Genomic DNA, 25,738 nt, shown 5'->3' on the forward strand with positions numbered 1-25,738 from the left:
ACTCCTCCTGTGCCCTGTGAAAAACTGGATTTTCTGTTTGATCCCTCGGGGAAACTGCACCTCTCACCCAGCCCCACTCCCTGATTTATTCAGTGATGTACCTGCAGGGCAGCAGCTGAAATATCATAGCTGGATTTATGGAATTGTCATCTTTCTCAGGTTTCAGCATTCTCTTCTGCCAGTGTTCAGTGTTTCTTCCATGACAAAGGAAGTCTGACAAGGCAAACTGTTGGTACAAATTGTCTTGTTCATCCAGTGTGGTCTAACCAGCCAGAGATGCTTTTATGTTTCCAGGAGTGGTTTGAAAAGATAAATCTTTCATTCTCTACCAGCTCCCATTGTTGTTTTATAGATGGGAAATAAGAATTCCCCACATTGTAGAAATCTCCTGGCAAACAGAAGGACACTGACATGGCAAGTTACCCCTGAATGTGGTGCTGATGAACTTACACCAATTAGGCTGGGATTGGTAATGAGCAGATTTGTTCTTTCTGACATCTAAGAGAAATTGATAACTGTTAGATTTGTTCCTCCTCTTTTGTAAGGGGTCTGGTTCTCTGCTGGTTGCTGACAGAATTAAGTGTGGAGTGATGTGTTGACCTAATATCAAAACAAAGTTTTTGCAATATTAAGAATATTTTTACATTGTATACACTACACACTATAGTACAGTATATGAAATATCTTTGTAACTCCCCCAGTTGCATGCTCCAGCCCACATGCTGGGATATCCTGTAGCAGCAAACATTCCACAAGTATTATTCTGCTCCAAGATTCATCTGTTCTCTTCCACTTCCTGGATCCAAAGATAGTTTACACATCTCTGTTGTGCGAACACAATAGAGTATGAGGATGATGCCTCTCTCTGCATTTGCCTGCAAATATTCATTATTCATTTGTTGTAACCATAATCTGAGAAAAACTAAAATAAATGCATGATCAGGCAGGGTTTTTACTACAGATGCAAGGCTGATTAATTTTACTGGCATTTTTACTGCTGCTCTGTGTGTGTGTAGTTACAAAACCATTGTAGTACTCTGTGAAAAGAGGAGAGACTACTACTGTGAGTATGAGTAGCAAATACAAGCTGCCAGTCTCACTTAGAGCAAGGGGAAGTGACATGGTAAGGAAATTTTACACTCAAGTGTCTAAAATTGTTGCCCTCATCATAACACTGGTGGGAACAACAAACTGGGGAAGCTCCTGAAAAATGGCAGCGTAAACAAAGCTCTTTGGGAAGTGTTGCCCTTGATATCAGGCTTGAAAATATCATTCTGATTATTTTGTTGCTGCAAAATATTGGCCATGGTGCTCAATAATAGGGGAAAAAAGGCACACAAATGTCTCGAACAGCTTTTATCTGTAGCCAACAAGCTTGCCCATGGGCACCAAATGAGTTTTCTGAGTTAAAAATAACTTGATTAGGAGCTTATTAAAAATATAGAATTGGTTAAATGATGTGTTGGCGTGTGTATGCAAGGTGTTGGTGTGTGTTGTGGGGTTTTTGTTCTGAATTAAGAATGTGGGAGAGCTGGGATGTTTTCCTCTCCATTGCCTCAGAAATGCCACAGGAGCTGAAATCAGCTGTCCATGCTCTGAGGTGGTTTGGAGTAACAGTGAGGGAGGGCAGAGCCAGAGGTGATGCTCAGTCAGGATTTTGGCCTCCCCACCTGCAGGGAACCGACCTCCCCCAATAAAGTGTGTCAGGCTCATATGGAATGTCCCTTCATGTAAAAACCAGTGATAATCTGTGGGCTCCAAACCCATTTACTGTGCTCTAACTTCACCTGATTCCCTCCAGTGATAACTCTGAGCTGTCATCTCCCTTTTTCTGAAAAATGTTTAACCCTGAAGAATCCAATCTGGCTGGTACATAATCCTGAATGGCCACATTGGGTATGGATTCTGCCTATCAGTTCTCCCCCTGTTTGTCTGGATGAGTTTCATTCAAGCTCTATTGATCACAATTAAGGGTTGAAATTAGAAATTGACTTTCATTAGCTCAAGGCAGATTCATCTCAAGGCACTGGAGGAGGTTGTACTCACTTTCTGTTAGTGGAGTTGACAATCAGGTTCAGCTGGAATCCAGGAGTGCAGTGGGAAGGCTGTATCCCAATATCTTAATGCGACAGCTACCCAGGGAATTACTTTCAGAAGCAGAAGAAGGGAAACTGGAAACACTGAGGGGGTGGATGCAGACAGATATGACAGGATTCTAAGAACCTGGGATTCCTGACAGCGTAGGCCTCCAGAGCCCACCCACTGAGCTTTGGCAGGTAATAATCTAGGAAATTAGAATACACTTATTTTAAGAGAATCCGTTGAGATGTTTGATCCCGGATCTTCATTACACATACAGCAAGGCTTCTGCTGCTGGAGCTCTGTTATTTTCCCAATTATCTTGAAGGCAGGAAGAGATTTCAGAATGGATTTTGTAATGGTGTAGCACCCAGTGAAGTGAGCACAAGCCTGACCACATTCTGCAGAACCTATCATCGTGATATTCCTGTAGGAAAAAAAAATGTTCAGTCAACTTGGATGTGCTGCTCCTGAATGGAGCTGGCTGAGATCCTCGTGCTCTGTGTGTGGGTAATGAGATTGCAAAATCCTGGCACGGGGAGGAATCACTGCAACTAAAGAGCTCGGATTTACACCCCCCCAAAACTGCTTGGTTTCTCCAGAAACTCCTCATTTCCACAGAGCAACCCCGTGCAAATGATGGAATGAAATGTTTACAAACAGTGGAATTTGCGTTGTGCTGCTCTGCCCATTCCTCTGCCACAAAGCCACTGGACAGCTTTGTCTCACAGCTCAGCAGATTAGGGCTGGATCTGTGTGCTCCTACAAAAGCCTTCCTCCTTCCCCCCTGAACATATCCCGAATCTGGACTGTAAAGCAGAGTGTGTGTAATTGGGGAAAGAAATGGAATATATTTCCTGGTGACAGGGGAGCTCAGGCTCTGCTGGGACAAATGGCAGCGCCTTTAATGAGCTGCACGGGGCAAGATTTAGTGCAGGCTGCAGGAATTGCTGTCAGAGCGGGCTCTGATAGGACTTATCAAAGAGTACATGCTACTTATCTATCTTAGGCAGGGAACTCGAACTCCCTTTAACTGTCAGCACATCTATAATCCTTCCAAGTCTGGAATTGTTGATAGAGTGCCAAATATCTTGGGTTATGGATTGCCAGAAGGAGGGAGATCTGTGTTTGTAATCTCAAACAAAGCAAATGTAGCTGTTTAATGAAATTCTGCTGAGCTTTTAATATGGTATAATATAAGCCTGGTTTGTTGTGGGGTTTTTTTTCAGTATTGTTTTGGAGATAAGACAGAAGGATGGGGATATAGAGAGATTTGGGGATTATAGCTAGCTACCTACAGATAGATAGCACAGGCAAACCCAGCCATTTATGTTGTTATTTTTGCATGATGGGAGTCTTAATATACACTCTGGAATGTTCTGGTCAATTAGTACCTTTGTGGTATTATGAACGTGGTGTTAAAGGACATTGGAGATGAGACAATGTTGGAGCATTCAGCAATGAAAAAATAACATCAAAAAGGACAAAACAGCCTCTGCTGAATGGTGTAATCAGCAAGGAGGCTATTTTAATTCTAATTCTCCATGAATCAACATCTGTCTGCTTGCTGGTTTATCTTTAAAGGCGTACACACACAGACATGAGCATGCACAGGCTCTGGAAAGAAATATATTTTAATGTAGAGCTGATTGAGGCTGTGGTTTCACTCCTGAAACCCAAGTCCTGTGCTAAATCTCAGCACAATTTCTGCCAGCTGCAGTACCAGGGTTCCTGTTCCCTTCCTCATCTAAGATTTCACAGCTCTGGCACTTCTGCTGCTGATTTATGTGGCAGTGCCAGTGGCACAGGAAGAGCCACAACAACGTCCCCAGTTCTGCCATCCCAGTCCCTGCCAAGTGAGTGAAGCCCATCCCTGTCAGCTCCCTTGCTGCAGCTCCCATTAATGTGGAGATTCTCACCGAGGGGTGTCCGGTTTTCGGCTGTTTGGAGGGCCTGGAAAGGCCCGGGGTGGCCTTGGGGCAGCCGCGTATCAAAGGAACAGAAGAGGCTTCAGTTCTTTTCTCGGTCTCGGTGTTTATTAATTGTTTATCTAAAAGATTTTCTCTCGGCCCGACAGAGCTCTGCTCAGCAGCCAGCCATGAGCACACTCCCTGCCCTCCGGACAGTCACCTATCTTTATACCCATTGTTACGTGTACAATATTTATCATTTTTCCCCAATACCTTTCACCCTTATTGCCCAGTGCACTTTTAGTAATGACCAATCCCAAAGTGCCACCATCACCACAGAAGATGGAGGAGAAGAAGAAGAAGAAGGACAGGACACGCCCCAATTCCTCCATCTTACTTCTCTAAACCCCCCTGTACAGAAATCCTAAACCCTGTGTCTCACTCTCTAATTAACCAATCCCTTCACCATTCACCCCGGTGAAACCCTCCTGTCCTCATACAGGTGTCGTCTCCTGTGTAGGATCAAAGTGCAGCCACCAGACACTTCTGGAACATTCCAGGACTCCCGAGCCCCCCAAGGGTGCTCTCGGTGGCACCTCAGTGCTGAGGTGCTGAGATCCCACAGAGGGGCACAGCAGCTCCTGCCCTCACCCTGCTGAAGGTACGGCTGCTCACAAGAATAATTACAGCAGATGAGTAATTCTTGTTCCCTGATCAAAGCAGAGAAACCAAACAGAAGGGTTAGCAGGCATGGCTCAGGCTGCCCAGAGTGGCTGAGTCACTGTCCCTGGAGGGATCTGACAGCCTTGTGGATGTGACATTGGGGACATGGGGCAGTGGTGGCCTTGGCAGTGCTGGGGAACAGTTGGAATCAATCTTTAAAGTTTTTTCCAATTCCTTTCATTTCCCCTTCATCCTTAACAAAGCCCTTGGGCTAACAGCTCCTACAAGCCTACATTTTTCTTCATTTCCTTTTCAACTCAAGGGTAATAGCAGTTAAATCTAGTAAAATAAACGTTGATTGATGGAGTTTATTCATCATGCCAGGCTAATGAGGCATCATAAATATATTTGTGAATGTGTAAAATCCATTGGGGGCAATGACTTCGGTTGGATAAAAGATACAAAATCTTCTTGTTTCACTTGTCTTGGAGGGAGGAACCAGCTGAGCATGTCACTGTTGATTCAGAGTTTTTCAACCTTCACTGGTGCAAATAGGTTCTTTTCCAAAATTCTCCAGAGGAGAAACATGACAAAGCAAGCCTGTCTGCTTTTTGAGTTTCTCCCCAGAGATGCAATCAAACAGCAGAATCAGATCCTGAATTTCAAGCAGGAAAATACATGAACATTTCCATTTTTCTCCTGCTGACATATTTTGTTTACAGAGTTGTGGCTGACAGGACTTTTGTGGCTCATCAGTGTCCTTGTTCCATTAACCCATGTTTGCTGCAGATCTGGTTTCTGCTCTATAGGAAAGGAGAAGGGTTCCTATATATACATATCATAGATTATTTTGATAGTAAACCAGGGATCTTGACCTAAAAAAAATTCCAAAAATCTGCAGTTAATGGTTTGAAAATGTCTGCCTGTGTTTAGAAATGTTTATCATAACACAGGAAATTACAAAGGCAATTGGAAAGCTGGAATTCCTTTCACATGGGCTGCTCGTTTGCATCTTAATGAGATACTTCTCATTAGTCCAAGAAATGCAGGTCAAAGAACCCCAGCAAAATCTGATAATTTTGCTTCTCTGTACCCCTGCTCATCTCAGGAAATTTGCTTTGAGTCAGTGAATATGGAATGTCAGTTAATTATTAATATTATTTGTGCAGAGAAGAGCAAATTGGCTTTTCCTTGCAAAAATACCTCACCACAGTATCTGTGCCTTAAATCAGTGAAAGGTTTGTTATTTGTGTTGATATCTCACTGTGTTTTGCAAAGTTCAGGAGAATAATATTTCAATATCATGTTCCTTTGGGGATGATGATTGTGCTAGTTAAAATTTCCTGTAAATTGAAATGTTACTTTTAAGGTCATTATTCTTCATGCATAAGAATGGAAAGAACATGATGCATTTGTAATGGAACAGAGTATTGCTGTGGAAAATGTCAATTGTAAATTGTTCCTCTCGTGTGTACAGAGGTTCTGATGTCAAAGGTAAATGTTCTGCTATTAAATGGAATTTCTTTAGCTATAGAAAATGTGCTCAGACTCAGCCCTCATCCTCTGAGGATCAGCTTGTCTGATTTGGGACTCGGCTCCGAGAGCCTGACACTCCCATTTATCATGAGCAGCAAAGCCAGAGCAAGTGGCACCATCCCGACCTGCCAGAGGAAATTTCCTTCCTGTCCTTCTTCCATTCAGGTTTCTAAAGACCCTTCTGTCCTGGAGGAGTGTGCAGGTGTCCTCTGGAACAAACATAAAATCCAGGGCTCCTCTGCTGGATTTTAAGGCAGTTCAGGTGATCATTTCCCATCAGCAAAAACTGGAAATACATCTGAGTGCTTTCACCCTAATTTTCCTGGGATGTGACCACGGAACTGAGACATTTACCCTGAGTTCTGTGCTGAGAGCCCTAATCTGGCTTTGCCACCAGGAATGGGCTGCATCCCACAACATTCCTGACTGGAAAAGGCCCATGGCATTCCACCCCCACTCCTGAGCCTGGCCATGAATTATTGCACTGGGGAAAACACAGATTAAACAGCAATTCACGTGATGGCTGAGCACAGAGGAGGGAAGCTGCTTTTTTAAGCTCTGAAAATGTTCTCAAGACTTAGGTAAACCTTTGTCAGTCTATCAAATTTAAACATTAGCTCCTCAATCCCAAAACTTGCTCCTGCCAAATCCAATTAGCATTTTTTTGAGGGGAAAGGTTGAATTTTGGCTTTGCCTTGCGAAGGCGTGCAAGAGCAAACAGCAAATCCAGTATATTTACTTTTTAACAACATAAACTCTTGGCTCTTCCTCCAAGAGCAGCTGTTCTATTCCTTTCATGGCTTTTATTGCCTTCTGTGTACTTTTTCTTGTTTGTCTGTGCTGGGAGGGGAAGTTGTAAGCACAGAAGCTGGACTGAGATCCCAATCAGAGCCAATATTCACCCAGGGTTTATAAAGCAGGATAACAACATCCCTGCTCCCATAACCAGCACTCTGCTGCCTTTATTTGCCTTTAGTGAAGAGTAAACTGCCTTTTTAATAGACCTATTCATTATAACTTAGAAGAATGCTTCTCCCAAGAGGCAATAGCCTGTTCAGAGACTATTTTGTGTGTGAATTTAGGATGGAGGTTTCTTCCCCTCCTGCATCCCTTTACATTAACCTACAGTGTGATTTTGCTGCCACTTTGTCACCCTCACCCAACAGCCTGACATTGCTGCCACTAAGTTTATCCCATCCTGAGTAAATATTATATTAAGATATGCCACTTAAGAGAAGGTATGTATAGAACTGTTTAACTTTTAAATGCTTAACAGATCAAAATAATGAAAATAAATTGCTCCCGAGTTAAGTACAGGAGGAGGCCCATGAATTTTAAACAACTGGCCTCAATTATCCTTCCTCCTGTGGTGCTTCCATTCAGATAAGCCTGCAGCAAAGCACTTGGCCTAAAGATGTTCATATGCTGTGGTCTCTCCATGGAAACAGTCTTAAACCAGAGAAAACAATTCCATTTTTAAAAAGGCTGAATCTCCTTTCCAGTTGGCTCCTAAAATAACTTTGAGCTCAGCCTCACACGTGCTCACTGCGAGTTAACTGGGCGAGGGCTGAGGGATGGTGGTAGAGCCATTTTAAGGAGAAGGTTGGGGACACTGCTGTGACACTTGGAACCTCTCAGGAAAATCAAATCATGTTGTTTCCTGTTTTTCTTCCTTGACTTCTTTTGTGTTCCTATAACCTGAGGGGGATAAATCTGGATTGTCAGCCTGAAGGATTTGTTGGAGCTGAAATCAGAGGGTTTGGGGTGAGGAGTGAGCCCTTCATGCCTTGGTTCTGTTCTCCAAACTGGGGGCAGTGATGCCAACCTGCCCTCAGGGGCTGGTGCCACAGGGACAGCAGCAGGAGGAAAATCATTTATCCTCATAGAGGTTTTTCCAGTGAAATCTTCCTCTGAGGAGCAGGGCAGCCATGGGAGATGGAAGGCAGGAGGCTCAGTTTGGGGCAGTTATGGAGCTGTTGCAGCTCTTTCCATCTGGAAAGAGATTTCCAGTCTGCAAATGGGGGAATTGAGGCCCCAAAATGCCCTGCAGTGTCTCCACTCCAGGGTGGCCTTAGAGAGTGAGCTGCTCCTTCAGCACTGCGTTTTCATCTGGTGGCCCTTTTGCAAAGCTCAGGATTAGGAGCTTTCCTAAACTCATATTGTGGAATCCTGGCTCCAGTTAACTCTTTGCAGAAATTTCAGTTCAGGTTCTTTCTCTGAGCTCCTTCAGCAGCTGAAGGTGAATGACCTTGTTTGTACCTCCTTGTTCTCTGCAGACAAACCCAAATGTTCTCAAACACACAGGAAAGGCACAGAATCACCATTTTGGTTTAGTCATAATGAGGCTGAATGTGAAGCCCAACAGAGAGTTTCAGTATCTATTAAAATTAAATATGTATTATAATCTCCCTTGGAACTGAATACTGATTTATTTTGCATCATTTTCCCCTCCATAGCTCTTACACAGTAAATTTGCCTTAAGAGAATGTTGTATTTAAGAAAATAACCCAAATTATTCTGACCATATGTCAGGGATACCCAGCATGTCTGTATTTCACAGACATGACAGCTTGATCCAAAAGACATAAAAAAGCCATTCTTGTTTTGGTGATTTTGGGGAGGGAGTGCTGTTGTGAACAACCTGGCTATTTTAGCAATACCCTGGTGGCACACAAAGCCCCTGCTGTTCACAGGGTTGGGAACTGGGACAAAAAGAGAAGTCAAGACTTTCCTGACTGGATGCCAAATCCTTTGGGAACTGTCTGAAATGCCCAGATTATGCTGATTCCTTATCACCAGGAGAAACAGCAAATGCTGGACAATTGCCTCACTCACATTGCCAGGACGTGACACCCTTTGGGTAAATCATGTCTCCTTTCAGAATCCAAATTATTTTTATCCTAATTTTCAAGGTTCTATCTTATTTTAGTCCATTTGTTTCCTCTCTGTTGATGGCAGCTTCCTGCAGGCTGCTGTTCCCTGAGCAGCCATCAGCCTGTTCACCTTTCAGACCCTCTGTGCCCATTATATCCTCTCTGATCTTGGATGATTCTGTTTTCCTCTCATCCTTCAGCTTTCCTCAAGATTAATGCTGCCATCAGCCTTCCACTGCTGACTCACTGCTGATCTCCTCCCTGACCTGCTCCCACCAACTGGAATATGTCAACCTATGAAAATCATTTACTTGAGAGAGAAAATGACCAGGAAAATAGATGGATAATTAGATAATCTTATCATTTCTCTTGCTGTTCTCTGCCTGTCAGGTGCCCTCCTCACAAAGCTTAAAGCTGCACCCTATTTTTATCTGGATTATTGCACATATCCAGCCATGGCCCACAGAACTGAGGCTTCATTTGCTCTTTTTTTTTTTTGGAAATTATTCTCCTTTGCTCAGAAGCTGCACAGCTCCTTCCCTTCCTGACAATTCTGGACATTTTTCAAGTGTTTCTCATCTCATTCATCTCCATGACTATCCCCACTCACATGGATTAAATTTTGCCTCGAGTTATTTCTTAGCATGGGGAAAAATGGGATTCTGGAATTGATTGGTTTACCAAAGAAAACCTGTATTAGAGCTGAGCAGAAGCCTGAGCTTTCTAAACTTCCTATCCTGGCTGCTAGAATTTCTTCCTATGCCAAGCTAAGACACAGCAAATAAAATTCCAAAGGGTTTCTTGGGCTTGGTTACACCAATTTTAGCATCCTTTTTGTCCTGGGGGAATATTGGCTCTCCAGTTACTCGGAGATACTTGGAACCTCTCAGGAAAATCAAATCATGTTGTTTCCTATTTTTCTTCCTTGACTTCTTTTGTGTTCCTATAACGTGAGGGGGATAAATCTGGATTGCCAGCCTGAAGGATTTGTTGGAGCTGAAATCAGAGGGTTTGGGGTGAGGAGTGAGCCCTTCATGCCCTGGTTCTGTTCTCCAAACTGGGGGCAGTGATGCCAACCTGCCCTCAGGGGCTGGGTGCCACTGGGACAGCAGGAGGAGGAAAATCATTTATCCTCATAGAGGTTTTTCCAGTGAAATCTTCCTCTGAGGAGCAGGGCAGCCATGGGAGGTGGAAGGCAGGAGGTTCAGTTTTGGGCAGTTATGGAGCTGTTGCAGCTCTTTCCATCTGGAAAGAGATTTCCAGTCTGCAAATGGGGGAATTGAGTGGGAATTGAGGCCCCAAAATGCCCTGCAGTGTCTCCACTCCCAAACCCCCCGGGCTGGGAGCAGAGCAGGAGGGAAGAGGAAACTGCACAGCTGGAGCTGCCCTTTGAATTGATCCTTCACATCCCAGGGCACTGCTTTTCACATGCCCCAAAATTTAAAACAAATTGGAAATATCTCAGAGCTGTGAGTATACACAGCCTAATCTGTTTAATTGCTGTCTGACAATATGAAATCAGTTCTGAATGTATACCATTCAGTAAAATAATAATTACCATAGCAACACACACTACATCTGAAACACAGCTCTTCCCTACAAAAACCCAAAAACAGAAAGCCTGAACTCTTCACACAGCTCTGAGAGCAATTAGTGAGGTTTCTTCTCCCCTTTCAAATCACTGTCTTTGAAAGAGGCTGACAGATGTGGAAAGGTAAATAACAATCAAATCTCGTTTCTGCACTCCATCCTTAATTAGGGATAAATCAGTGCATTGTATCTTTTATGGCAGAGATGGTAACTGACTCTGTACCCCAAAGGAGAGACAGGAAGGCAGCAGTGACCCCATCCTGGGGATGCCCAACCCCTGCTCCCACCTGGCCCAAAGGAAAAGACATTTTCTGACACCATTTCCCAGGGTCTTCATTGCAATTATTCTGCTCCTGGCAGTGGAGGTGCCCACCAGGGTGTTCAATGGCAATGTTAGAATTTGAAACTGCATTTCTGGAGATGCAGTGGCTCAAATACACAGAGGTGAGAGTATTTGATTGGTCTCAAATATAGAAGGCCTTGGCTTTGTGTGTGTTGCTGAAGAAACTGTGAGTATCCTCACAAAATGAGGTAAAATGCTTCAGTTTGAAAAATCACATTAATTTTCCTTTACCTGTTTTGTTTTTCCCACAAGAAAGTCCCACACTAGATGCTGCTAAAATCTATATTTCTATTTTTGAGTTTTACTAAAAGAATATTAAGGAGTTTGGCAGGAATTTGGAGGCAAAAGGATTTGCAAGAGCACTGAATTAACAAACCGAGTTAATCCCAGTAATTTACAGCACTTCAGTCTTTTTCTAAACCAATGATAACATCTCTGTGAATATTGCTTGATTTTTATTTTGATTTATTTATGTACAAATCTATGTGCATGAAGAGCTCAGTGATTTCCCTTAACTGGCGCAGCACAGTTCAGATCCCTGAGTTCTTTGTTCCCAGCCACAAAATGACTTTAAAATTTGGTGTAAGAAAGAATAAACCCCCAGTGTGAGGTGTGTGGTTTGTTCCCTTCTGTGCTTTCAAATGACAGAAGTGAGGATGAAGAGACTTTGCCCTGCAGGGAGAAAAAGCTCCTGAGCTGGGTGAGTGATGGATGGCAGCAGTAAAAATGGTTTTCTTTCCAGAATGAATTTAGAAGCCACTGGGTCCATAATGTGAACTCTGTGGTCTGCTGCCCTTGGGGGATTTTTTTTTCTTTTTTCTTTTTTCTTTTTTTTTGGTGTTTTGTTTTGCTGAGGAAGAGAAACTGTTCTCAAAGATGGGCTTATTTACAGGAATGCTTATTGGGTGTGCAGTTGATTTCCTGCCATGATCCCTTCAGCAGCAGGAACTGTTCTGGAGGTGCAGGGGCAGCTTTGGTGCCAAAACCACTGAGGGCTCACTGAAAATCCACCCTTGGATATTTAAAATTGATGAATTGTGACGGTGTTCACAGGGGTCTGAGGATGAGGGAAGAGATGAGCATCTGAGAAGCTGATTTATTATTTTATATATATTACATTAATATATAATTAATTATATATTTACATATATACATTAATATATAATTATATATATATTACATTAAAACTGTACTAAAAAAATAGAAGAAAGGATTTCATCAGAAGGCTGGCTAAGAATAGAATAGCACAAATGATAACAAAGGCTCTCAGACTCTCTGTCCGAGCCAGCTGACTGTGATTGGTCATTAATTAGAAACAATCAACATGGGCTAATCAAAGATCCACCTGTTGCATTCCACAGCAGCAGATAATCAATGTTTACATTTTGTTCCTGAGGCCTCTCAGCTTCTCAGGAGGAACAATCCTAAAGAAAGGATTTTTCATAAAAGATGTCAGTGACAATGAATATTTAGAATTGATGAGAAACTCTCCTGTCTTGCTGTTGATTTCCCTAACCAGCTTATCATTGCTCCAATTAATAAATAATTTTTTCTTCTTTCTCAAGCAGTGAAAGGAGTTTTTAGCATCTGAGAAGCTGATTTATTTTTTTATTATATATATTACATTAAAACTATGCTAAAAAAATAGAAGAAAGGATTTCATCAGAAGGCTGGCTAGGAATAGAATAGCAAACTCTCTGGGACTCTCTGTCCCAGCCAGCTGGGCTGTGATTGGCCATTAATTAGAAACAATCAACATGGGCTAATCAAAGATCCACCTGTTGCATTCCACAGCAGCAGATAATCAATGTTTACATTTTGTTCCTGAGGCCTCTCAGCTTCTCAGGAGGAACAATCCTAAAGAAAGGATTTTTCATAAAAGATGTCAGTGACAATGAATATTTAGAATTGATGAGAAACACTCTCCTGTCTTGCTGTTGATTTCCCTAACCAGCTTATCATTGCTCCAAGTAATAAATAATTTTTTCTTCTTTCTCAAGCAGTGAAAGGAGTTTTTAGCATCTGAGAAGCTGATTTATTTTTTTATTATATATATTACATTAAAACTATGCTAAAAAAATAGAAGAAAGGATTTCATCAGAAGGCTGGCTAGGAATAGAATAGCAAACTCTCTGGGACTCTCTGTCCCAGCCAGCTGGGCTGTGATTGGCCATTAATTAGAAACAACCAACATGGGCTAATCAAAGATCCACCTGTTGCATTCCACAGCAGCAGATAATCAATGTTTACATTTTGTTCCTGAGGCCTCTCAGCTTCTCAGGAGGAACAATCCTAAAGAAAGGATTTTTCATAAAAGATGTCTGTGACAATGAATATTTAGAATTGATGAGAAACTCTCCTGTCTTGCTGTTGATTTCCCTAACCAGCTTATCATTGCTCCAATTAATAAATAATTTTTTTCTTCTTTCTCAAGCAGTGAAAGGAGTTTTCAGAGTAGGGGAAGCACTTTTGGGTGCTCCCCTTAAAAACCCACCCAGCTGCTGAGGTGCCAGGGTGCAGGAAAGCTGAGCAGTGCAGATTATCCAGGTACATAAGAGCATTATGCCATTAGCAGGACTGATTTGTGCCATTTCATTAAGAATTACCTAATGGCACAATGAGAATTTGAAAGCCAAAGCTTGGTTATATCAGTGCACTTAATTAGCATTATTTTTGGATGCATTTTTTAGGTCTGTGTCAGGAAATATATTTAAGTTAACTTTTCAGGTGCAAAGCACTATAGACTAACAGATAATGGACATTTTTGCATTTTGTTCTGCATATTCAGAGTAGCTTTAAATACAACAACCAATTTTTCCTAAGTAATTTATGTTCAGAGAACAGAATTATTTCTTTGGCTAGCTGTTCAAAATGTATGAAATACAAACACAAATGTGGGAGAAGAGCAGAGAACTATTTTTCTCCAGATAAATACAGAATCCTCTCCTTTTCCACCACTCTTCTGATTACTTAAAACAGAATGTCTGAAGTTTTCTGCATTTTCAGCAAACTGCTTCTTTGTGGGTGTGAAAACAACACTTTGATAACTCCATCTGCTTTTTTCTCCCTTGTCCTGTTTATTATTTTATTACAGTGGCTTTCCAATTTTTATCTGTGTTTCTCTGGGGAAGAATTTGTAGTTTTCAGTTGCTTGGGTGCACAGCATCAACAAAATCCTTTGGAAGGGCTTTTTCCAGGAAGCAAGGACATGTTTATATTTGCAGCTGAAATTGCTTCTTTATTCACTTTTCTTTTTCCTAGCTGTGCTTTCTGGGTTTCCATAACAACACCAAAACTCCCTCTATAGTGCCTTGGTGTTTTTTCAACAGAATTCTTGTTTTGTTTCCCCTCTTTTCTCCCTTCTTTTGGTTGGATTCATCTCAAAATGAGAATAAATTGGAACCACCAGTGGGAAGAACAACTTTTAGTAAGGAATTCATAGGTCAGGATTGCTTCCTGTGATCAAAGATGCTTTTTCCAGGGAACATGCCTGCAATCTTCACATTTTCCATCATTTTTTCCCTATTATTCCATAGAAATATATCATGGCAAGGCAATTTCCAGCCAGGAGATGTGGGAAGAGCTTCCAGGGGATGGCTCAGGACAGACCCAGGAGGTTCAGGAACCCTCTGGATCCTTCCCAGGCCTTGGAATCAGTGCTGGCCTTCCCTGCATGCACCTTTTGGCAATGCCTCCTGATTAAAAAGGCTTTAATTTTATTATTTTTAACCACTCTTGTCAGTTTGAAAGCATTAATTGAATTTTGCCTGTGTGTTTATATCTCCAGAGAGATTATTTGTGACGTGAAGGATGGAACACTGAGAAATTTCATGGCTTTCCACTGATTTCTTTTTTTCCCCCCAAGCTATCCTCTATTGTTATTTCTGCTTTAAATTTCTTTAAACCCTAGATTTCTTAAATAGCATTAAATTTATGGAGCAACTTTTGGTTTCAGCTTGAGGATCACACAGAAATTGGGAACAGAGAGCAATGTCATCTTGAAGTCACTGGGTTAGAATTTTTTTCCTTTGGTTTGCTATTAAATAATTCATCTGGAAAATGGTAAAAAAGAGATTTAGTAATGTTTTGGTGTCACTTTGATTCTGCTGTTTAAAGGTAACTGTCAGAATTTCAGCACATGGGGATCAGTGTCACTCATGTGCTCTGAATGCTGATGGTCTGGAAATGAGGTAAATTCAAAAGTGTTTTCTAAAGTGTTGAGGTCTAATTCAAGGTCAGCCACTGTTGGAGAAATCCTCAAATTCAAACCCTCACAGCAAAGAATTCCTCCCCAATATCCATTCCAAACCTCTCTCTTCCTTTTCTAACATATCCATTTTTTCTAATGCTTCTGCATAAGGTTTGGATTTTTAAAACCTGCATAAAATCACCAAAACATGAAACTAAAGGTATTTATAGTGCCTGGAAGAGTTTTATATTTGTGGGTACAAATTCTAATAGCTGAGCAGATGGCAGCACCTGCAGGGTTACAGATGTTTGCATCCCTTGGTGCAAAACCCAAGTCCTGTTGTGTTTCCAAAGATTGATTGCTGAGAGTTTATTCCAAAAGCCATCATAGCAGCCTCAGTAAATATAAATAGCAGACAGAAAAGGCCACATTTTTGGAAGGTTATCCAAGAAGGTGTGTGTGGAGGTTGTTTCAAAGAAAGACCAGTTCATTTTCTCTCTGTTTTGCTCTCATTTTGTGTGTTAAAGCTGCAAACCACGCTGTTAAAGTGTGAGTGGATTGAAGTAATTTGCTTTACAAGATGTGTTAAAAGGTTTTGCTGCATATAGATCTTCCTCCACGTGGTGTTAAAATGCTTCTTTCAGTTCCTCAAAATTCAGTGTGGTTGTTATTGAAGACTTCTCCACCAGGCATTGGCTCTGATCATCACCCCTCACTCCATTTCATTTCCCACTTTCACTGGGTTCATTAAGGATCCTGAGATGAGGGTTTCAAAGATGGGTTGGAGGTCACATCATCCTCACCAATTTGTAATTATGTCCCTATTATCTCTAAAATCAAGACTGATCTTATTAAGTAAAGAGATTTCCCTCCCACTCCCTTGGGCATGCTGACCTGATTAACACAAGGTCATTCTCCAATTCTTTCAGTTGCTTGAACTACTTGTTTTTTGCCACATCCTAACAAATAAATTGCTTTCCACTGTGCCCATCCTGTCCCATCCCTGCACTCTGCTGGGTCTGTTGGCCTCATATCTTGGAGATAACAGAGTAATCAATTAATGAGTGGAATTTCAGATGAGCCTTCCCTTGGATCATCAACCTGGGACAGAATTCTCTGCTTTCTCCTGGCTCCATTCCAAAGCTGTTTTATTCTCTGTATTCTTTTCTTTATTCCCTTGCTAACAACAGCAAAGCATCCAGGTGCTCCTCAGCCTGGCACAGTTCAGATATTGAATTTCAATTGTTTCATATCCCTGCTCTTAATCTTTTTTTAAGGGAAGTTGGTTTGTTCTTTTAGAGAATTGTTGAAAAACTGCTGCCTTGGGCCTTTCAGTCTCTACTTTGTGTGCTGCTCCCTGCATTGTGGGTAAACCTGCATGGAAATCACTCCTGAGCTCAGCACTGTGTCCAATTCTGCAGCACACAATTCAAACACAGACTCCAGCAGGCCTGAACAAAAGGTCACACTTCAAAGCCTGGAATTCCTGTCCAAGGCAGGGACAGCAGCACCAAGCATGTTCTTTGATATTTACTGGGTAATTGAATCCTTCTCCTCTCTTCAGGAAGCTCTCCAATAAATTCAGCTTAGAAAGTGTCAACAAAACCATTGTCTGCCACTGGGCTGTAAATCTCCTTGACTTCCCAGTCATACTCAGGACTTTTGCAGTAGGAACACATCTGAATGTGGGGAGCAATCAGCTGGAGGCAAATTATTAAGAAAAAATTTTCAGACTGGTTTTGCCTTTTGTGGTGCAAACTGTTGCCTTGAAACTGTGGGCGTCTGTCTGAGCACAAAGTGTCCTGGGGTGAAGCTCTGGCAATTTACCTGTCTCTGCATGAAATTGGGAATTATTGATCAGCACATGAGCAGGAACACTTCTGGGCTGCTTTAGGAGCCGTGTAGGTGTAAATGCATTTACAGTAATTATGTATTTACAGCTAAAATCAGAAAGAATAAAAGATACAGGACCCTGCTCACAAAATGTCATGCCTTCCCCTCTTTTGTTTGAAAAATAAAGCAAATATTCTCCAAATCCCCATGCCCCAGGCAGAGGTGCAGGTCCTGCCTCTGTATAATTCATATATTGTGTATTTCCAATGTCCCAGCAGAGTCCCAGTGCTATTTCTGTTTGTGATTGCAGTTCATCACCAACAGGTCTTTTTGGAAACAGCAGGAGGGGAATTTTCAGGAATGCACAGAGCCTTTTGTGACTCCCTGTGCTCTGCAAGGCTCTGCAGCACTGGAGCTGCTGTGCCCGGGGGGGCAGGCTCAGCTTCCAGCAGCTTCTCCCCACACATGGCAGCAGAGCTTGGAATCAGCATCAGGGTATCATTCATTCCTCCCTAATCCTCAAACAATTCACTCCAGGGATTCCTGCTAATGATCCTCTATTCTAAATTATGTGCAAGAATAAGAGTAATAAATACATCCTGCACAACATAAAGTGGAGGTTTAAACTGAAATGGCATTTTCTCAAAGCCCATTTGGGTGTTCCCTGCTTGTCTGAGCTCCAAATTTCTCTCTCCAGTTTTACAGCCATCAACAATTTGGGGGCAAGATCACCCAAAGCCCAATCCTGCAAGGTTATTTATGGATGATCTCCATGCTCATCTCTGACTGGATTTGTTGTTTTTGTTGTATGAGAAAGTTTTCTAGAGAGGGATGAGCAGGGTTGGCTGTTACATTTTCAGTGCATTTGGGCATCTCAGTGCTGGATGTTCCCAGTGCCTGGCTCATCTCATTCTGCAGAAAATTCATCCAAAGCCCAATCCTGCAAGGGGCTGAGAGGCTCAGTTATTTAGGAGACATCTTCATGATCATCTCTGGCTGGATTTGTTGTTTTTTAATATGAGAAAGTTTTCTAGAGAGGAATGAGCAGGGTTGGCTGTTACACTGTCAGTGTATTTGGGCATCTCAGTGCTGGATGTTCCCAGTGCCTGGCTCACCTCATTCTGCAGGAAATTCACCCAAAGCCCAATCCTGCAAGGGGCTGAGAGGGCTCAGTTATTTATCAGACATCTCCATGTTCATCTATGACTGGATTTGTTGTTTTTTAATATGAGAAAGTTTTCTAGAGAGGGATGAGCAGGGTTGGCTGTTACACTGTCAGTGCATTTGGGCATCTCAGTGCTGGATGTGCCTGGCTCACCTCATTCTGCAGGAAATTCACCCAAAGCCCAATCCTGCAAGGTGTTCAGAGAGCTCAGTTATTTAGGAGACATCTCCATGCTCATCTCTGACTGGATTTGTTGTTTTTTAATATGAGAAAGTTTTCTAGAGAAGGATGAGCAGGGTTGGCTGTTACATTTTCAGTGGATTTGGGCAATCTCAGATGCTGGATGTGCCTGGCTCACCTCATTCTGCAGGAAATTCATCCAAAGCCCAATCCTGCAAGGGACTGAGAGAGCTCAGTTATTTATGGATGATCTCCATGCTCATCTCTGGATTTGTTGTTTTTTAATATGAGAAAGTTTTCTAGAGAGGGATGAGCAGGGTTGGCTGTTACACTGTCAGTGCATTTGGGCATCTCAGATGCTGGATATTCCCAGGTGCCTGGCTCACCTCATTCTGCAGGAAATTCATCCAAAGCCCAATCCTGCAAGGGACTGAGAGAGCTCAGTTATTTATGGATGATCTCCATGCTCATCTCTGACTGGATTTGTTGTTTTTTAATATGAGAAAGTTTTCTAGAGAGGGATGAGCAGGGTTGGCTGTTACATTTTCAGTGCATTTGGGCATCTCACAGTGTTGGATGTTCCCAGTGCCTGGCACAGCTCATTCTGCAGGAAATTCACCCAAAGCCCAATCCTGCAAGGGGCTGAGAGGGCTCAGTTATTTAGGAGACATCTCCATGCTCATCTCTGACTGGATTTGTTGTTTTTGTTGTATGAGAAAGTTTTCTAGAGAGGGATGAGCAGGGTTGGCTGTTACACTGTCAGTGCATTTGGGCATCTCACAGTGCTGGATGTGCCTGGCTCACCTCATTCTGCAGGAAATTCACCCAAAGCCCAATCCTGCAAGGGGCTGAGAGGGCTCAGTTATTTAGGAGACATCTCCATGCTCATCTCTGACTGGATTTGTTGTTTTTTAATATGAGAAAGTTTTCTAGAGAGGGATGAGCAGGGTTGGCTGTTACATTTTCAGTGCATTTGGGCATCTCAGAGTGCTGGATGTGCCTGGCACACCTCATTCTGCAGGAAATTCACCCAAAGCCCAATCCTGCAAGGGGCTGAGAGGGCTCAGTTATTTATGGATGATCTCCATGCTCATCTCTGACTGGATTTGTTGTTTTTGTTGTATGAGAAAGTTTTCTAGAGAGGGATGAGCAGGGTTGGCTGTTACATTGTCAGTGCATTTGGGCATCTCAGAGTGCTGGATGTGCCTGGCTCACCTCATTCTGCAGGAAATTCATCCAAAGCCCAATCCTGCAAGGTTATTTATGGATGATCTCCATGCTCATCTCTGACTGGATTTGTTGTTTTTGTAGTATGAGAAAGTTTTTTAGAGAAGGATGAGCAGGGTTGGCTGTTACACTGTCAGTGTATTTGGGTATCTCAGAGTGCTGGATGTTCCCAGTGCCTGGCACAGCTCATTCTGCAGGAAATTCACCCAAAGCCCAATCCTGCAAGGGGCTGAGAGGGCTCAGTTATTTATCAGACATCTCCATGTTCATCTATGACTGGATTTGTTGTTTTTTAATATGAGAAAGTTTTCTAGAGAGGGATGAGCAGGGTTGGCTGTACATGTCGTGCATTTGGGCATCTCAGTGCTGATTGCCTGCACTATCTGCAGGAATTTACAAGCCAATCCTGCAAGGTGAGAGGCTCAGTATTTGAATCTCTGATCATCTCTACTGATTTGTTGTTTTAATTGAAGTTTCTAAGAGTACAGGTTGCTGTTCATTTCATGATTGGATTCAGATGCTGATTGCTGCACATTCTGCAGGAAATTCACCCAAAGCCCAATCCTGCAAGGTTATTTATGGATGATCTCCATGATCATCTCTGACTGGATTTGTTGTTTTTTAATATGAGAAAGTTTTCTAGAGAAGGATGAGCAGGGTTGGCTGTTACACTGTCAGTGCATTTGGGCAATCTCACAGTGCTGGATGTGCCTGGCACACCTCATTCTGCAGGAAATTGCAAGTCAGCCCCTTGTTCTTCTGTATTGGTAAATTTTAGACAAATTTAAAGTACAAGGTGGCATCTCCTGTGATCAAAGATCTCATTTCTAAAGACTTGTTGTGCCCTTGTTGTTCCAGTGCTAAATCTGGGAGGAAGAGCTGTCTGTGCATGGGGGGACTGTGAGACTCTCACTACTTTTCATCAAATTGTTGCTTAATTTACACTTTTGCCATGTAATTCATGTTTTATACCAGATTATTCAGCTACTGAGCCTGCTGGGCTCTGACATTTGTCATTATGTTAAAAGCTTGTTCAAAGGCAGCAAATAAAACACTTTTTCTTATAAGTGAAATTCAGACAGACAAATCCAGCTGTTGCCTGTAAAAATAGCTACAGATGTCCTCAACAGGAAAAAGGTTTGCAAGCGTTGTTATAGCAACAGAAATTCAGGAGAACTTTAAGATTAGATATTGGCTATTTTTTTCAAAATTCCCATTAAAAATACCCTCGGCAAATAATTTGCTTTTTAAAGAACCACTCAGATTTAATAGGAAGAAATTATGCAGCATAAAATGAATTCCAACTTGGAGGTTATATCCACCACTTTTGGATAATATAAAACATGATCTGGTTTTAATCAGTGGTCCAGTGTCAGCTTGAAATTCTCTTCATGTTACCTGGGTGGCATTTTAAGATCTCTCAGTGTGGGACATCTCTTAATTCTACTCTCACTAATTGTTAACATACACACACAAACTTGTATAATCACATTTTTCACAGAAATAGTTGTGTTGTGGCTGAAAGTCTGGAAATACAATGAGGAATTTATGCAGATATTTGGTTTTTCAAGTCTGCTCTTCTCACTTGAAAGCATAAATATTTCTCCTCTGATTAATGGACTTTTTTTAGCAAGTGTCAAATCAGCTCATTCTTTGCTTTGCAGCTGCTTTTGCCTTGAGTCCAATTTATATTCTGGGTGTTCCTTTCCCTAAGTTTAGGGATTGACATATGTGGCAGCAAGACTAATATTTCACTAGGAATCTTATCATTCTGAGTCTGCTTTTTTGTAGCACAATTTGCTTGTGGTTCAGACCTCTGTGTTTGGAAGTTGCTCTTCTTACCTGTCCTAATTTCATCATAATAATCTGAATATTTGAATAGAAATCTCCCTCCCAAGCAGTGGGGCTAACCTGGGTGCCAAATCATTATTCCTTCCATGCCTTTAATGCTTCACTTCTCTTGCCCTTCTTTCCTCTCCTTTTGAGTGCCGATTTCAATATTGAAATTGGGAATTCATTGGGTCAGGGAACGTTTGCTGCAGTGAAATTCCAGTGGAATGCAAGAAAGGACAGCCCAGATCCCAAAACTTCCTACACATATCTGTATTTTCCTGGATTTTTGAGGGGAACTGGGGTTTCCATCACCCCCAGCCCTTGCTCCTGCTGTGCCTCTGCTGCTCCTTTGCCTCCCCCAGAATGTGGCAGTGCTGCTGCACCCTGTGCTCCTCGTTAGTGTGGAGGTGACAGGGGTGGTGTCCTCGGGGGTGTCATCATTGTCCTGGTGTTGCCTTCTGCTACAAGGCAGGCGGCCTGGTTTCAGGAAACAGCACGGCGACCCCCTTCCCCAGGGTCGCTCGGGCCTAAGAAACACGCGGACACCAATATGGTGGAGGATCAAAGGCCTTTATTCTCTCTTCCCGTGGGGTTTTATAGTCTAGGGGGCTTCTACGTCAGGTGAGGGTCTGTCCTTACCATCTATGGTTAGTAGGCAATGGAAAGTTACCTGGGCAAGTGGAAAATTACTGGAATCTGGTTCAGGGGGCTACATTCCTATGTTAATTTTCTTATCTAAGGGGGCAGGGGCCCTGTCTTCCCGTAACATCACGAGATCTTCCGAACGCCAGGCCCTATCTGCTACATCCTGGTTTAGGGCAAATTTGTTAAAGAATCTGCAAAGGAGGCCCCTCCAGAAAGCGAAACCCACACGGCCCCTCCCCACAACCGGTTCGGGAAAAATTCCTCGGAGAGAGGTGGAAAGAACCTGTTTATTGACAGGCACAGCACCCCCAGCACACAAAATGAACAATACCCGATGACAGCGCTCTGAGAAAGATGGCAAAATCAGAAAGTCTCTGTCGGGGGTGGTTGCTCTGTTCTCAGTCCCTCCGGCACTGGGGCAGCCGCTGCAGCCGAACCTTCGGTGTTCCCGGGTCCCAGTCCGGAGCAGGTTCGAGATTGATGCCGAATTTTGCCCCAAAAGGTGAGAATAACTGCCTAAGAGACTCAGTTTAAGTCAGCATAGACAGGAGGTATTTTATTACGACGCGTCGGAGAAATCACAAAAGGGATTTCTAAATATCTCATAACAGAAGCAGGCTTTTTATACAGTTTTGGGTGCAGGGTTACATCATCACATACATAATAATGTCTTTGCATGCATATTCATAAGAGGCATGGTGTAGGCGGAGCGTGGGCGGAGCCATCCCTTTTGAGGATCATCTTGGTGGCCGTTCTGGTTGCCTTCATCACTGGCAGGGGTCTTGATGAGTCTTCTTCTTTAAACCTTTGAACTCCCATCCTAATATGGCCAATTCCCGGTGTACTTGGCTTGGTCCCCATGGCTTGGCACGGCTCTTAGGGTCAGTTTGACACTGTTGGCTCTGAACATGCTTAGCTCGTCAATCCCCCTATCCCTATCTCTCTTTCCTGTTTGCCCTGCTTACCAAACTTCAAATAGAAGAATCCACCAGGATTGCTTTTGGATTAATGAGTAACCTGGCGCACAGCATCATCAGCAATTCCTGAATGTGGATGGGGCAAACCCCGGTGAGACCACCCGCCGGTGATATGGGATATGGCTCCAGCGTTAGGGGTTGTGTCAGTAGCTAACCGTGGAATGGGATAGGACTGTTTAGGGTTGATTTTCAGTTTGTGGCTCTGCCTAAGCATTTTGATCAATAATGCCCTATAAGTACCACTGGAAACAAAATTATGTTCTTGTGCAGTAGCAAGATACATAGGTTGCAAAATGCTGATTGGAAAGGCAGTTTGGGGCTTCAAGATGGTCACAGAAACAGGAGAGGAGAAACAGTCCAGGAAGGAATTGGACTGTTTAGCTAGAACTAGCTAATAAGCAGAGGCAGAAAGCAGAGCAGAAGCAAGAGCAGAAAAAGAGAGCAAGCAAAAGCAGCAAGCTGAAGCTGGAAGTGAAAAACAGCCCTGTGTACTGCCGTCTCTGTGTCCCTGATAAGAGAAACCCAAACTAAACTTCCACTCTTCAGAGCCGGTCTTAAAGGCACAGAACAGATGAATGGGGATATACAAGCATCATAACGTCACCCAGGACAGAGAAAGATGACAAAATCAGAAAGTCTCTGTCGGGGGTGGTTGCTCTGTTCTCAGTCCCTCAGGCTCTGGGGCAGCCGCTGCCGCCGAACCTTCGGTGTTCCCGGGTCCCAGTCCGGAGCAGGTTCGAGATGGTCACAGGAACAGGAGAGGAGAAACAGTCCAGGAAGGAATTGGACTGTTTATCTAGAACTAGCTAATAAGCAGAGGCAGAAAGCAGAGCAGAAGCAAGAGCAGAAAAAGAGAGCAAGCAAAAGCAGCAAGCTGAAGCTGGAAGTGAAAAACAGCCCTAAGTACTGCCCGTCTCTGTGTCCCTGATAAGAGAAACCCAAACAAAACTTCCACTCTTCAGAGCCGGCCTTAAAGGCACAGAACAGATGAATGGGGATGTACAAGCATCATAACGTCAGCCCAGGACAGCGTGCTTGGCACTGCCACCTGCCCACCACGGGCAGAGAGGGCTGCAAGGGCCACGGGCAGCAGTGAAGAGGCTGAGGAGGCAGCACAAGAACCAACAACTGCCCTGTTCTGTTCACACACTGCCCAATTTCTTTGGGGCAACCTTATTTACAGAGCTACTCAGGAATTTGTAAGAATGGTAACAAAAAATGGCAAATTCTTACAGAGAATCCCAATTAAACCCAAGTGCTGTGCTGTTTGAAATGTCTTTGCTCTTGTGTCCAAACAAACAATGATCAACTATCTAACAGCTGGAAAATGAATGTAAGCAGTATGAGACCTGACTAAGGACTATAAAACACATTTCAGTGTCACACTGCAGATGCAAGTTTGTATTTTCACTGCTTGTTTCTTTCTTTCATTCAGATTTGTTTCCATAAGAAACTTTATCTTGGAAAGTTTTTATGACTAATAAAAGCAATGGTAGTCCTTAGGTCATCACCTGAGAGAGCTCAGGTCAGCCTTGTACACTGCAGGAACATTCAATTGAATCATCTGAGCAAAAATAGATTGTCAGAGAGCAGCAATGAATCCATTACCAGCAAATCTGCTGCTTTCCCAGCCTGGACAGGACAGGAACAATCTCAGAGCTGGGAGAGGAAAGAGATGAGGCCATGGGAGAGAAAGGAGCAGCAGAACTGATGTGAGAACTGGATAAATCCCTGTTTTATTAAACTTCTGTATTTAGAGGAACATGATGGATCTGATCTGCCGATAAAACCAAACCTCTGTCTGCCATGAGCAACCATTTATGGCAAATAAAACCCAACTCCTGGTTTTCTGACAGTTCTGTGGGATGTTTGATTTTATGTAGAAAAGGAAGTTGAAAATGAAAATCCAGGGCTGTGGTAAGGCCACGCTGTCTCTGTGGCCTGTGAGAGCTGCTGCCCTTGTGTCATGAAGCAGCAAACACAACTTTCCTCCAAGAACAGAAATTGCTTCCAACTCTTCCATTTTTGATATCTGTGTGTTTGTGGTTATCCATGATCAGGGTCATGAAGTAATCCTGGCTGAATTAGGAAAGTGCTCCAAGGCCTGCAGGTCCAGAGAGGAGCTGCCTTTGCAATCAGGCTCCTTTCAGGCAATGGCTTTTATCTCTGCAGCTTGATTCCTTTCTGTGTCATGAGGACATAAAGATGAAGGTAAAAACCTTTTGGAACTCAGTAAAAACTTGAATTTATTTCTTCCATCGCATCCTTGTGTCATTACATTTTAAAGCCTTTAGCTTAAAATAATGGAATTAATTCTTTTTTATACTTATAGCAAGTGGTTAAAAATAACAACCAGTTTTTAAATTAGTATTGACCATAGAGTTAAATCAATAAATGAATTCTGGGCCTGTTGAACTATTAGAAAACAAAGAGTTAATGAAAATGGGGAGCATAAAGGAAGGGGATATATAAAACACTGTTACTTGACTACTTAGCCTTATAAATAGCTCAGAAATCATGTTACACGGAGTTGCATACGAAATAGAGCAAAAATATGCAAATGCTTGCCTTGAAAAGACCCAAGCATGAAAATAGCTTTGCTTTTCTTCTGTTCCCTCCCATCCAGAATGGTTTTTCTCCAGAATGTTTACTCTCCTCTGCGTTGCACATCAAGGCTTTCATGAACAGCATGGAT

The 25,738-nt window shown here is 42.7% G+C and overlaps 1 protein-coding gene across 1 annotated transcript in view; it reads left to right on the forward strand.

Annotated features, from left to right (window-relative positions):
• The window catches only part of PPM1E (protein phosphatase, Mg2+/Mn2+ dependent 1E), a 73,515-nt gene that overhangs the window by 13,400 nt on the left and 34,377 nt on the right, over positions 1-25,738 (forward strand). The window lies entirely within an intron of this gene.

This window comes from Zonotrichia leucophrys, chromosome 19 (genome assembly GCF_028769735.1).
Source record: "Zonotrichia leucophrys gambelii isolate GWCS_2022_RI chromosome 19, RI_Zleu_2.0, whole genome shotgun sequence".
Taxonomy (NCBI): Eukaryota; Metazoa; Chordata; class Aves; order Passeriformes; family Passerellidae; genus Zonotrichia; species Zonotrichia leucophrys.